This window comes from Falco rusticolus, chromosome 6, assembly GCF_015220075.1.
Source record: "Falco rusticolus isolate bFalRus1 chromosome 6, bFalRus1.pri, whole genome shotgun sequence".
NCBI lineage: Eukaryota > Metazoa > Chordata > Aves > Falconiformes > Falconidae > Falco > Falco rusticolus.
Window position 1 is genome coordinate 30,637,428 of NC_051192.1, and position 13,255 is coordinate 30,650,682.

The following is a 13,255-nucleotide window of genomic DNA, read 5'->3' on the forward strand; positions in this document are numbered from 1 at the left end:
TTGGGAATAGGAAGGGTCAGGGTTATTTGGGCAGGAACAAACATAGGAAAACAAAGGGATTTTGTTTTATCCCCTTTATAGGGGATGAAAGGAACCAGTTGTATAAACAGGTAGCTGATCAGATGTCTGTCTTGGGTTCTTATTCAATAGCTTTCCTAACTTTTTTTCCTGGGTGAGGGTCTCTCTATCTGAGTGCATGTGTATGGGGGTCTGAGTGCAGGCACTGGAGCAGAGGAGCCAATGCACCTGCGGCAGTGAAGGTGTGTATATCATAGGTTATTTAATTGCTTTTTTCTTAAAGACTAGTTTTGAGATGAAACTACTATGTTTAAAAGGAAATGTAACAAAGAATTGTTTTATTTTCTTAGAAAAAAATCTGGAATGACAGGGCTTGGATTGAAAGATCTGTTTGTTAAATTTTGAAATGATGAAATCATAATTTAAAAAAATCTTCTATTTTTCTTCAGGCAACCCAAAGTGTTGAATTTCTTATTTTTGGAAGCAGTATTGTTCCCATTTAAGTGTTTGGAGTTTTATTCTGCAAAGTTGCAGTTATCTAAAAATTTACTTCTACTCCTGGGTGCATTTAAAATTGACAAGTCCCAAAGGTAACATTTTTAAATCCCAGGGATTGCGTTTTCATACATAAGAAAATAGGACTCACTAGATTTTCAAATCCCCAAAACACTTTGTACTGTGCAGGTGAAATGGACACAAGGTGGCATTGCACAAGAAAAATGGGAGTCGGTTGTGCTCCACTGCCACAGTTCAATGAGTCGAAGAAAGGATTTCATTTTTTTTTTTATTTCAGATCAATTCATAATGTCTTTCTAGCCTTCTATACCTATATATATAACTGAAATTAATGTCTTGGTTGGATCCATAGCCAAAGAAATCCAGCCTGACATTTTCTGAGCAGTAGGAGTAATTATCATTACAATAAATTTTATTGCACTCTGGTAAATTTATCATATTTCTCACTTCTCACACAGTGATATGTTGATCCCTGTTTGAAGCAAAGTCTGGTGCTTGATGATGTGGGAGGAGTGCTATGCTCTTATTTTTCTCTCTGTTGTTTCCTCTTTTCATGACTCCTGTCTTCTTGAGAAACCAGTTCAAACCATGCCCTGAGGCTTGACTTATGCTGGAATCTGTGCCTAAGAAAATGTCCTGGAGGAGGGTTGGTTTTTGCTCTTACAAGTCTCAGAAAATGTTCAGCTTTGCTGTGAAGTGATACAAGAGCAGCTCCACTTAGCAGAGGAAGGTAGCGTCTGGCTGGCCATTTAGAAGTCTGGATGGAGTTTCTCCACTCTTACTTCCCCAGAGCTGCTTGACCCTTTAGTGAAACTGAGAAAATGGGATGGGAAAAGTCATGATCCTCTTATAACTTGATGGTATGGTATTTGCCATAAGAAATACCTTGTTCTATACAGAAATTGTGCCATTTCAGAGTTTCCTCAAATGACAGAATGTGAGTCAATGAGATCTGCTGGGATGTGTTTTTATTTCAGTGTGATGGGAGGTTTTTGGTTTACTTAAAGACAATTTGATTTAAAAGCACACTTTTTGTATCATGTCATGGCCTTAGACAGCTAGAGTTCAGTTTCCCAAGGAGGTGGATATATGGTATGAAGGACCCTGCCTTTCTGCTATTTATTCAGATAGGAGCCAACTGTGCTCAGAAAAATCACCTTGAATCTTTAAATCTTCCCCCAAGTATAAATATATTTTGTTTGTATAAAATGTCAGTGGAGAAAAAGCTACTGGTCTCCTCCTAGAAGTCTAATAAATATCATCCTTCATCCAGTATTTTCTTATTCAGAAGAAGTTGACGAATTGTTGTTGAACACTGCACGAACAGAACAAGTCAGCAGGGCACTGAAGTCTCAATTACTGGTCGGTTCAGAGGTGAGAGACAAAGATCATGCTTCATCAACAGGAGTAGGAGAACCCCTGGAGCAGTGCAATTGCCAGTGTCCTGTCATGTTGAAGCCAGGGCACACCATGGAGGCAGGTACCATGAGGTAGAAAGAACTGGTTATGATTTCAAGACTAGCATCAACATAACTGGACCAGGCTTTTACCAGCAGCACCCTGCTTCTGCAGAAAGACCTTCCTCAGTCCTAATACCATTCAGTGTCTTGAACAGCATGAAAATCTCTAAGTTCAGTTACTGAGATTAAAAATTCATATCTTCTGCTTAATGATTCCGCTGGCATGATGCTATATATGTATTTTTATTTTAACAGCTCTACTTCAAAATCTGTTTTTGGGGGGTTTGGAGAGTTCTGTATGGCTTTCTTATAAAAGCAGGGGCCCCACACATGATAAATAGAGAAGTAGTGGTGTGGGTGATGTTTGGCTGTTCTTCCCAAACACTGGGTGAAGAAAATGAACCTTCTGAAATAACTAAAGAAATACTCCAAGTCAAATAAAAACTTAGAAACCTTCCCTAGCTATATCTGGGTGCTGTAAAATCTACATCAGAGGAATTACTTGCAAAGCAGTTTCTTTCTCTTAAGGTCAGGGACAGAAGTTTTCCACTGTGCATACAATTCCCAGCTCACACTGAGCACTGTAACTCTGTTTTCCTGAAAAATGAATAAAAGTGGGGGGACACTGAGGGACACACTGTGTTTTTGAATTATGTCATTCCCACTAAGGTGAGTGTCAGCCATGCTGAAGTAATACATCTACAAAGCAAAAGGCAGCTTTGTCCTAGACCAGAGAAAAGCCTTGACAAAGAGTGACTTCAGAGGGTTTCATGTAAAGGAATTGCAAACCAGTTTAGATAGTGTTTAATTTATTCACAAAGCAAAATCTTCTCTGTCTTTTGAAAAGACTGCACTAGACACTCATCCTGACAAGCTCAAAAAAAAACAAAACAAAACAAAAAAACCCAAAACCAAATCCAAAAAAATTTGTATTGGTGCTGTTTGGGGGTTAGATCATACACAATAAAGATTTTGGACTCTTCTTGCTGGCTCCCTCTCTGATCAGCTGTTTGCAAGGTGGACACCTATACATCAGAACACACACCAGGATCTGCAATGTTTAAACACATTGATTGTGTGTTAATAATCTTTTCTAAGCTCAACTCTGTTTGCAAACCAACGTTGGCAGGATATCTATTGCACCTGAAGTTTTTGTCTTTATCCATCATACCTGGTACCATCACATTTTTTCCAGCCAGCTTAGACAAACTAGAACCAGCCTCAGGATCCAGATGAAACTTGAACAGTCCCTGCTCATACTACTGGGAGCTGAGGATAAGCCAAAGCTTTCCTGGAATCAGACCTCTTTCTATATTGAACCATAACAAAAGGCACAATTTAGAGCTATTTCTGGAACTGTTCTCCTGTGGATTTCTACCCTACATTTTCTTAGTGTGTAAAGTAAGCTTGAGTTAAAAGAAGCGATGCCACTTCTGCTGCAGCTCTGGAGAGCATTACTGGATAATGTCCACTACAACATGAGGCAGCTGCAGTGTCAACTCAGGCAGGCTATCGAAGGGAAATTGTATTCCACAACAGCAGTCAGTAACAGACCATCGCTTCCTCCTCCTCCTCCCAGCTTCTTCCGTTGGGAAGAAACTGTTCAGAAATTACTAGAACTGTTGCAAAAGTAAGCACTGAAGTTTTAACAACAATCTACAGCATCATTATTTATTGTTTTGTTTTAGTGAAAAACAAGCTTATCCAAAAGTCCAAGAAAGCACGTAAAATAAAACACAAGTCAAAACCAGCACCATAATATAAAAGCCTTCCAAAAGCACTGAAAATAAGGTCTTGCCCACCATCCAACAGAACCCATTCATCCTGGTTTCCCAGAAAAAAGCCTTGTAGAAAAGATATCCTTTGTAGCACGACCTAGAGGTCAACTAATTCAAGCTTTGTGGAAGGATGGGAAAAGCAAGTTCTGGAGTTCAGGACCTTCTGGCAGAACACTCTGTCTCAGCCCCTCTCAATTATATCAGGGCTGTGTTAATACCTCAGGCAATCTCCACTGTCATGCTATTCACCTGAAAGAAAAAAAAAAAGAAAAAAAAAAGAAACATCTCTCATAAAGGGAGACTTCCAGGAAGCCTGGATTAGTGCTTTTGGGTACAAGCAAAATACGTGTTTTCCTATAGTTAATATAGGTTTAGCACCCTGCTATTGGTTGTTACGAAAAATGATCCTTCTTAATTAAACATCAATACAGACCCTTACTTTGTGCTTGGAAAATGTCTGGATATCCCAAAATAGTGATTTTGTTTATTCTTTATATTATGGTAACACCTAGAGGCCAGAGCTCTACTGTGCAAGGCACTGTACAAATATACACAAGGGGCTGGCTTTCACTTTGAAAAATACTTTGAAAATGCAAGATGTAAGCAGCAAATGTGTAATGCAGCAAAGCGCATTACCAGAACAAGCAAGATGTTGGTTGTCAATATGAAAATTAGGGACTGCAGTGACCCACCTGTTGAACTGCAGTTGTGTTTTGTAAAGCACTGTTTCAGAGAAGACTTCCCAGGATTGATTTGGAAGAAGCCATTGGACTATTGACTGACGCTGTGAGGAATTGCTCTGAGCATATGCTGTGTTGGGGTTAGCATCCCTCATTAGCTTCACTTCCAGGTATTTTGGTGCGGTTGTCATTATGTGTTCAGCAGTGACTAATAGATTACAAGGAAATAATTTGCGTGAAGATGGTAGTCCATCATAGAATCAGTCAACATGGGATTTACCTATGTCCTGGAGCCTTGAGGACATTCGGTTTTCAGATTTTCCTCTTGAATGTTACCTAACATGTCAGAAGAAAAAACTATTGATAGTGTTGAATAGTCCTAGAACTGCACTGCCCCCTTCCTCTGCCTCTGTTTACTTACTGAGTTGGTGACAGAAAATGTCAAGAATTATTATGGTTTCAAAAGAAATAGTAAACCCATGGAAAACATTATTACTGGTGTCTGTTCAATTTTTACAGAAATGTCCTCCTACTCTTAGCTGGACAATGTTACCAAACCTGACAGTGACCTAAAAGTTGTCAGGTTTGGGTGCTGACTGAATATTAGCATTAGCTTTGGTTCAAGTACTGAACCTATTGTAGAGGGAGTTTATTTGTGTTAGTGAATATCTGTTCCTATTTTTGTAAAACAGCTGTGAAAGCCTCCTTGGAAGTGGGTGACATTTGGCTGGCAAGCTAGCTCTGAAAAAGTCGCAAGTTCTGTGTTATTTATCACATGCCAACATTTTGCTCTGGCAGTAAGTCTTCCATGGAGCATTCTTCTTCTTGTTATCAATGGCACTGGACAGCTTTCTAACATCTTCCCTGAACGTTTTCCAAAACCATCTGGTTGGCTGGGAAATACTCAGTGATACACAAAACTCACATGTGCCAGCTGTTGACTGATCTGTGGTGACTGGCACATGTTATTCTCTTTACATGGAGAGGCATGAGATGGAAACCACAGCCCACAGTTTGGAAGGACAGAGGCATATGAATAGCTCTGCAATGGCACTGGCTTGTCACGTGTCACCTGTAATGGGATCACTGAACTTTGCTTGTTACAATGAAGTGGTAAAAGAGGAAAAGCGTTAAGAACTGGATTTTACAGTGTAAAGACAAAGTCACACACAAAAAATAGGTGCCAGAAAGCTTTGCACTGTGTGTTCAGCTCCTCTGTTGTCCAGTAATGCTGTCTAATTTCGCTCATCAGTCTTCACTCATCCCTTATCTCCTCTGAATTACTTTTTTTTTATTTCTATACTTCTACATTTCCACTACATACAGCTGGGAGAATCTTCCTCCTAAATCCTCACAAGTTGTTTTCAATAGTGAAGTCACTATGAAGCATGTAATCACAAATCTTGAAAGAATATCTGATTCCTGGTAGCCGTTAATAGACATATCTTTCTAGCCTCAGTACTTCAGAAGTAGCCTATCTCTAGCAGCATGTTTTTATGATTGCTTATTTTTAAACATTTCTTCTATGTTTAGTGTGTAAAGTGGGAAGAAACTCTTAGATGAAGAGATGACAACACAGTGTTAATTTGACAAGCAAAAGACTATCAATAACACAAGTTACGTTCTTATCACAGATAATTGAAGGTTGCTAACTGAACAAGTGTTTCTGGTATCAAAATTGCTGAGGACGATAAGACCAAGTGCATACTGAAATTCAGGCAGCAAAACAGTGGTGCACACTGCAAAGGTGGCTGGGGTACTTGGAACTTGGAACAAAAAAAAAACTTGAATGATGTTTTGCTGCTAGTGAAAAGTTAAAATTTTCTTCTGTCCTCAGCTTTCCTCTGCATATAAAAACAATGTCAGAGACATTTGGTAACAAAGGCTTTGTAGCTGGTGTTGCTTTTCCCAGTTCCCTGCTCTTCCATAGCCTTCATTTCCCTTCCAGCATTACCAGGCAGAGGCAGCACAGCTGTCCCACAGCCCCTTGGTGAAAATGCCAGCCCCCTTCACTCTCATGCTCTTCTGTACTCACTCCAAAAGTGAGTTCATGGTGCTTGCAGATTAATATCCAGGCTAGCTCAAAGACTGAATATTGTTCTTCAGGTAGATTTATGGATGCAAGTGGATACCTTTTCATATTGTATTGCATGGTGCAAAGCCTCTATTTTTAGACTGGCAAAATTGCATCACAGCTTCCGTAGACCTAATAATGCTGATTTTTGATTTTTTGTCCCAAGCCCTTTTCAGTCTCTGACTGCAAAACACAGTTAATTGTCCAAATCTCACTTTTTTTCAAGCATTAGTTTATATGTCATGACACAGAGGCAATTCCTTCAAAAGCTGTTAAACGGTTTTTACTAGCAGGAACTGGCAATAATTTTTTTTCTTTGAAGACAATAGGTCTGATCCTTTGTTCCTCCTGCTTAGCAAAATCAACACAGGATATTACTGTGAGAGCACTGGGGAAGCAATGGAGCATCAGATTCAGGAAATGTCATCTCGTGGTGCTTTTTATTCTCTCAAACTTGAGAAGCAAAGGACCAGGGAAAGAAAAGAGTGACCTGGCTCTTTTGTAAATAGGGCAGCACAGTGTATCACCAAGCTGTTACTGAAGTGACTAAGAGAGGCAATTTAATAAAATGTGGCCAAAAAAGCCACACATTATTTTTCAATTATTGCCTCACAAGCCAGTGCCTGAGTACATAAAACGTACACAAATGATTTGAATCTAACTGCTTTTGTATTCCTTCAGTGGTGCTTTAAGTATGTGTCCTCATCTCACAGCCTCATTCAGTGCACATTTCTGCAGCGATTTGTACAGAGGTTCACCTGCCTCATGCTAGTGTCTTCCTAATATTGCTGTAAGTACTGTTCAAATCCTGAATGCAATGGGAACAATGCATTATTTTTACTGGCTGATAACTTACACACCAAAATATGCTTTTATATCATCCAAGTGAAACCATTTTGACTGACTATAGAAACCAAAGTGGTAAATTATTCTAAATGGATATAACCATTTTTCATTAAGTATCTATTTCATAGTTCTCATTCTTTACTATTGCTCTTGTAACCTAGAAAGCCCTTCTCAGTAAAAGGTAACATGTTTGCAGTCACCAGTCTGTAATCAATTAATTAAGTGATAATTAATGTAGTTTTACCAATAGTCTGTGAATTTTTTTTGTTTGTTTGCTATTTAGCAAGTGTCTGATAGAAGCTATTTCCTGGTAGGTAGAGATCTAAGCTAGTACTTTTCCTAGGTACAGCCATTCAATATTTAAAACATGTTTTCCTGTTGTTAAATCAAAACTGATTGGTTTTGGACTTGTTCAGAAATGTGAACTACTGTGCAAGTCTGACAGACCCAAGAAAACCACTTGGGTTATTCACTGGCAAAAAATGCAATAGTTCTCATCTTCCTGGTGAAATACAGACTCCGGCGGGCAGGACACTGATGAAACACATGGACTCCTCATTCCCCATGGAGAGGAGACACAGAGACACAGCAGAATGCTCTATGCCAGGCCCTCTGAGGCTTTGCTGTTCTGTGAGACTTCAGATTGTGGCTTAATATTTGTCATGACACAAGTAGTAAATAAATACCTTGGCACAAAGCCTAGCGCCTGTCAGCACTGTCCCTGCTGCAACCTCCTGTTCAAAATACAGAGCTCTATTTATCATCTTTCACATAAAGCCTGTTCAGGGGAAATCACCTAGGATATGTTTAATTTCCTTCTTTGGCTTCTCGATGATGTCACATAGATAAACCACATATCCAGAGACTCTCACTGAGAGTGTTAGGCCAAAGTAGCTGTGAGGGCTGTTACTTGTCAAAGTCATTTAATTTATAATGATGTGTTTCATAGTTGGTCTGTGCAAAATCAGCTTAAGCAAAAGGCTTCTATTCGTGTTATTTCCCCTAAATGCTGAAGTATGTAATAGTTACAGCAGCTGTTTAATGAAAAGGTTGACAATCACAAGGATTATTACACTACATAGGAGTTGCAGTGCTGACTCTTTTTATCCCTTCAGTGCAGTGCCCCTTCCTAAACATTCTTGCTGAAAAGTGGTAAAATGCTACTAAAAACGTACGGGGAGTAGGAAAGTAATTTTTATCATTATCTTCCCTCCATCAATAATTATTGTGTACAGATATTACAGTGGTGGAATTGGATGTATTTTGGGTGAGGGAAGGAACATGGGAAAGAAGGACAGAGGTGACAACAAGGAAATTATGGATGATGTATTGAAATAGAAGAACAGAAAGAGAAGAGTGATGTCCAAGGAAAGGTAGTCATGAGAGTCAGCAAACCAACTGGGACCTATAGATGGAGGGGGAAAAAAAAGAATAAACAATTGTTTTTTGGGAATTATATAAAGTCATGTCCTGAAAGACCAATACATATTGTTGGAAATCTATGGTCCTGGAGGTCCTTCCTCCAGATCCCTTGGATCTGGCTACTTTCAGAGGAGGTTTCAGGACAAAGAAGTTTTGCACAGCCTCTCCATGCTGTAGATGATGAGAAAAGGGCCACAGGGCGCACATTAGCAACCATTTGCTGCTCAGTCTAGACAGTAGATTAGTCTGGGGTGTGAGGCATGTGTTCAGGGATCTGACGTGGAAGAAGAAAACAGAAGGTATCCTTGGACTGTGCTTCTGGCCTTAAAATTTCTGGGTCTCTGAATACCTCTCTTGGGGAAAAAAAAGTGCTCTGGTACCCCATTTCTACCCTTTTTGGAAAGAATTTAATTTTTTTAAGAGATGGAATTGTGGTTTTTCTTCTTTCCTTCAGAATGTTAACCTTTCAAAATCAACAGGAAACACAACATAACCCAGTATTTCAATCCTATTTCCCCTCTGATGGCTATTTATAATTGCTACTCAAATAGGAAATCTGCTTCTGACCTTTGGTGCTGGAATATACTTGAAATTCATGCCTCACTGTGCTCCGTCAGCTCCTTTTCATGCATGCTTTTATATGTGGGCTAATAAATACGAGTTTGGGAGCAAAAGCTCTGGCAGTGAAATCCAGCTCATTATTTTGCTGGGAGACATACTTGGAAAAAGTTTATCTAGCAATCTAAAAAGAACAGTTTTTCACTTAGAACAGTTTTGAATATGACATCACTGTTTATGACTGACATTAGCAAGTAATTTTAATGTTGGAGTGACACATATGACAGGATCACTAAAGTTTAAATAACACAGAGATGCACATTTTAATTAGTTGTCTTTGTTGAAACTTACTTTGCCTGAATCTGTGATAGGAGATAAGTTTATTTTAATATTATCCTGGCTACACTTTTGTTATTACAATGCATTGTATTTCAGTCTGCGTAAGTACATTGCTCATCTTTGTGCTATGAAATGAATTCAGCAATCTCAGGCTACATGGTTTTGCTCTACATCTCCAAAATATTATACCAATCAAACAGAAAATATTTATACAGATGATGCTCAGAAAACAATGAGGAGTAATGGGATGCATCAAATCCTTTCAACCTCACAGCCCCGGCTGGGGCTGAATCAAAGTCACCAGCTATTGCTTAGAGTCTTAGACAGTCTAAAGTGGATAGGAACAGTAATTTCTGCCAAGGCACAACCTAAACAGTAGCAGCTGACAATATATCTCAACTGTATATCTTCTATATACCATAGATTAAATCTGCTGTATATCAGTCATGCTATAATACGTTAAATGAAATTATTAAGTTTGAAATAAATTCAGAAAATAATGAAAATTAAAATAGGGTAATAAACTAACCATTGAGTTGCAGCACAGTGTTATGCTCCTAGGCTTTTGAGATAAAGAGGAGAATGTAACTTAATGATAAAGTTGTGTGTCAATAAGCAAGGGTTTGAGAAAAGAATATTCTCCTATATGGAAGCTGTCAGGGTAATTACTGCAGGAGTTTATCCATCATGACAAAACAAAATATTTGGGCACTGACAACACCTCTAGACCTTTAGGCACATAAGAACAAAAATATCCATGGTTCTGGTCTGGATGTAAAACTGCAGGAATCAGGAATAGGGATGTTTTTATTTTTACTTTTCTGTGGCTTCCTCATGCAAGATTCAAATGAAAGTCAGTTTCATCTTTCAGGGTCAAAATGTGTTAAAAAATAGGCATACTCTTCCTATAAACCCTGATATGCTTGTGTAAAAATGCTTCAGTGGAGCATAGCACCAAGTAGCTCTAAGTTTGCTGTTTTCAGAAGGACTTAATTTTTAAACATGTTTTGGTATTTTTCCTGTCAAAACTTGGGATTAAAACAGCTGTAATGCAAACATCATTAAAATTAGTGCGTTTTAGAGAAGTATCTATGAGTTCACATATATGGTTTGGTGTAAGGATAATGGTGCCTGAATTGTTCCTGCAACTTTAACATGCAAAGTATGAGCACAGGAGTTGGAAACTTGTCAGCTGGAAATGGTTTCTGCTTGAATTGGTTCAGTATAATGTGTCAAAACCAATATTTTTCACTCTGAAGTTTTTAAGATTTGCATTTTAGTTGTTTAGCTTTGGAAAAGGAAACCTCAAAATAAAACATTTTTCCCCCTAAGCATTTTTTTTTTTTTTGATTTGGATCCAAATGACAGCTGTCTTTGCATTGAATTCAATAGTTGTTGGATCAAGTGTTGTGTTCTCTAGGGTGATAGCAGCTGGCTGGGGCTGGTTTGGGGCTTGTACTAAATGTTGCTTGGGTCTCAGTTCAGTTGCGCTCAGACAAGGACACAGACACAGGAGCTGATGCAGGTGATAGAGTGGAGCACTTGGGGAACCGTGGTGTCTGGCACTGAAGCCTGAACTCATGCCTAGAAATGGGTGTGCAGGTGAAAGCTAAATCAGAAATTATCGGGAAGTTTTGGAAAGTATCTGCTTGGTGTTTTCTTGAGAACAAACTCCCTGCTGGTTGTATCAGCCCAGACTCTTTTATATACCCTCTAATTTGCTCTCTGTGCCTCCTGGAAGGGATGGTCTGACTGAAGTGCACCCAGTCTCCCCTTGTTCGTATTCCACTGCGTATAAAGTGCACTGACACTCTCATGCAAAACTGGCTGAAATTAATATCAATGGCTCCATAAAACTGGTAGATAGAGCATCTGTGAAAGAGACACCAACTCAGATTTACTCATAGGTGATTGTGAGCAGGGAGTATAGAAAGATCCCAAGCCTCTGGGAGAGGTCTACAGTTATGTATTCCTAGGATCACATGGGCAGGGCTTCCTTGATTTTGCTTATTGGAGCTATTTGATTTTGAATAAAGTATTTTAAATATTAATCAGGTCAAAGAGTCCCTGGGAATGGTGCTTCATCCTGGCAGCTAGAGTACTTGCTGGAAGGTGGAATATCTGTGTGCAATGAATCTTTAATAATTTTATGTGAGGTTGAAGAGCCATGGTAAAAGAGTCTGAGAAGCCATCATTGCTCTGCCCTAGAGTGTTAGCTGTCAGGTTGCTGGGGCAACTTTTCCCAGGCAGGTGGCAATTATACTGACCCTTGTCCTGGCTGCTGTGCATGATCTGCTGGTTAATTAGGTAAAACAGGCTGACAAATTTTTTCTGTTGTTATCCTGGGAGAATCTGAAAGCACTGTACATGTGTTGAATTAGAATCAACCTTTCAACTGGCTTTTCTAGTATTTATCAAACTCTTTCATAAAAAAAAAAAATAGTGAAGACTGAAGAAAGATGGACAGGTGTGCCTAAGCCACCCTTGTGGGCTGATAAATCTGTATTCAGAATATTTTTAACTTGATCCATTATTTTTTACCGAAATAATAAAACATGCATCTATGATAACGCTGACAAAGCTATATGTCTTATATTTTGGTGCTCCTTTTGAGATCTCGACAGAAAATATTTGATCTTGAAGGGCACGGAAGTGTGGCTAAAGGTGAAAAGGAGTATTAATTTTAAACTGTAATGTATTTTTGAGTGCTGTAGGACCATTTGATTACCTTTTATGACCCTTTGTCCTTGATATCCTCTGGCTGAAAACCATTATGCCATGTACCATTTTTCATTCCTTTCGTGTGTCTTGTTTTATCCACCTTCTTGCAAGATTAACTATCCTATTCTTATTTGTCTTTTTCCAGTCTTTTACTGTCTTGAGCATATAATTTCTCCTCTCTCCTTAATTCTTCAGCTTCCTTCAGCAAGATCCTGTGACCTGGGTCCTGGATTCTAAGTGAGGAGACACTGTGGGTTTTGAACAGCATCCTATAATTTTCATTTTGTGTTTTAGCCATTTCTATGTACATCCTACCACCCTGGCTTTTGTGACAATCACGCATGTTGAACCAAGATCTTTACTGAGAAGCCTGTAAGGATGCTTCTTTGTTGGATTCAAGCAGGTAATTTAGGTACTTCTATTGTTTCCAAATGATATTGTGTGCTATACCATGAAAATGCTTGCGTAGTTCTGTGCAAGAAAAAATCTTTACAAAAACCAGGAGCTGAGGGCGTAGGAAGGATGTTGTGTAAGCCCCTAATCGTGGTTGAAAACTTTTTTTGACTAACTTACAACTAATGAACCTGTGATGACTGATGAGAAAATAACACAAAAAAGGAGGGAAAGGTAAGTTAAATATCAGTGCACTTGTCTGCTTATAGGTACCAAAACATTTACATAAGCTTTTGTATTATGTCTGTCTCCTTAGCACTTCATATTTGCTAAGTCACTTGTCTGAAGAGAATACAAATAGGCAAGGTAGAAACAATCATTTATAAAACATTTATACTAAAAATATGGTTCAAGGAGACCTCAGTCGTGATGTGGGTTTCAAGAGACTAT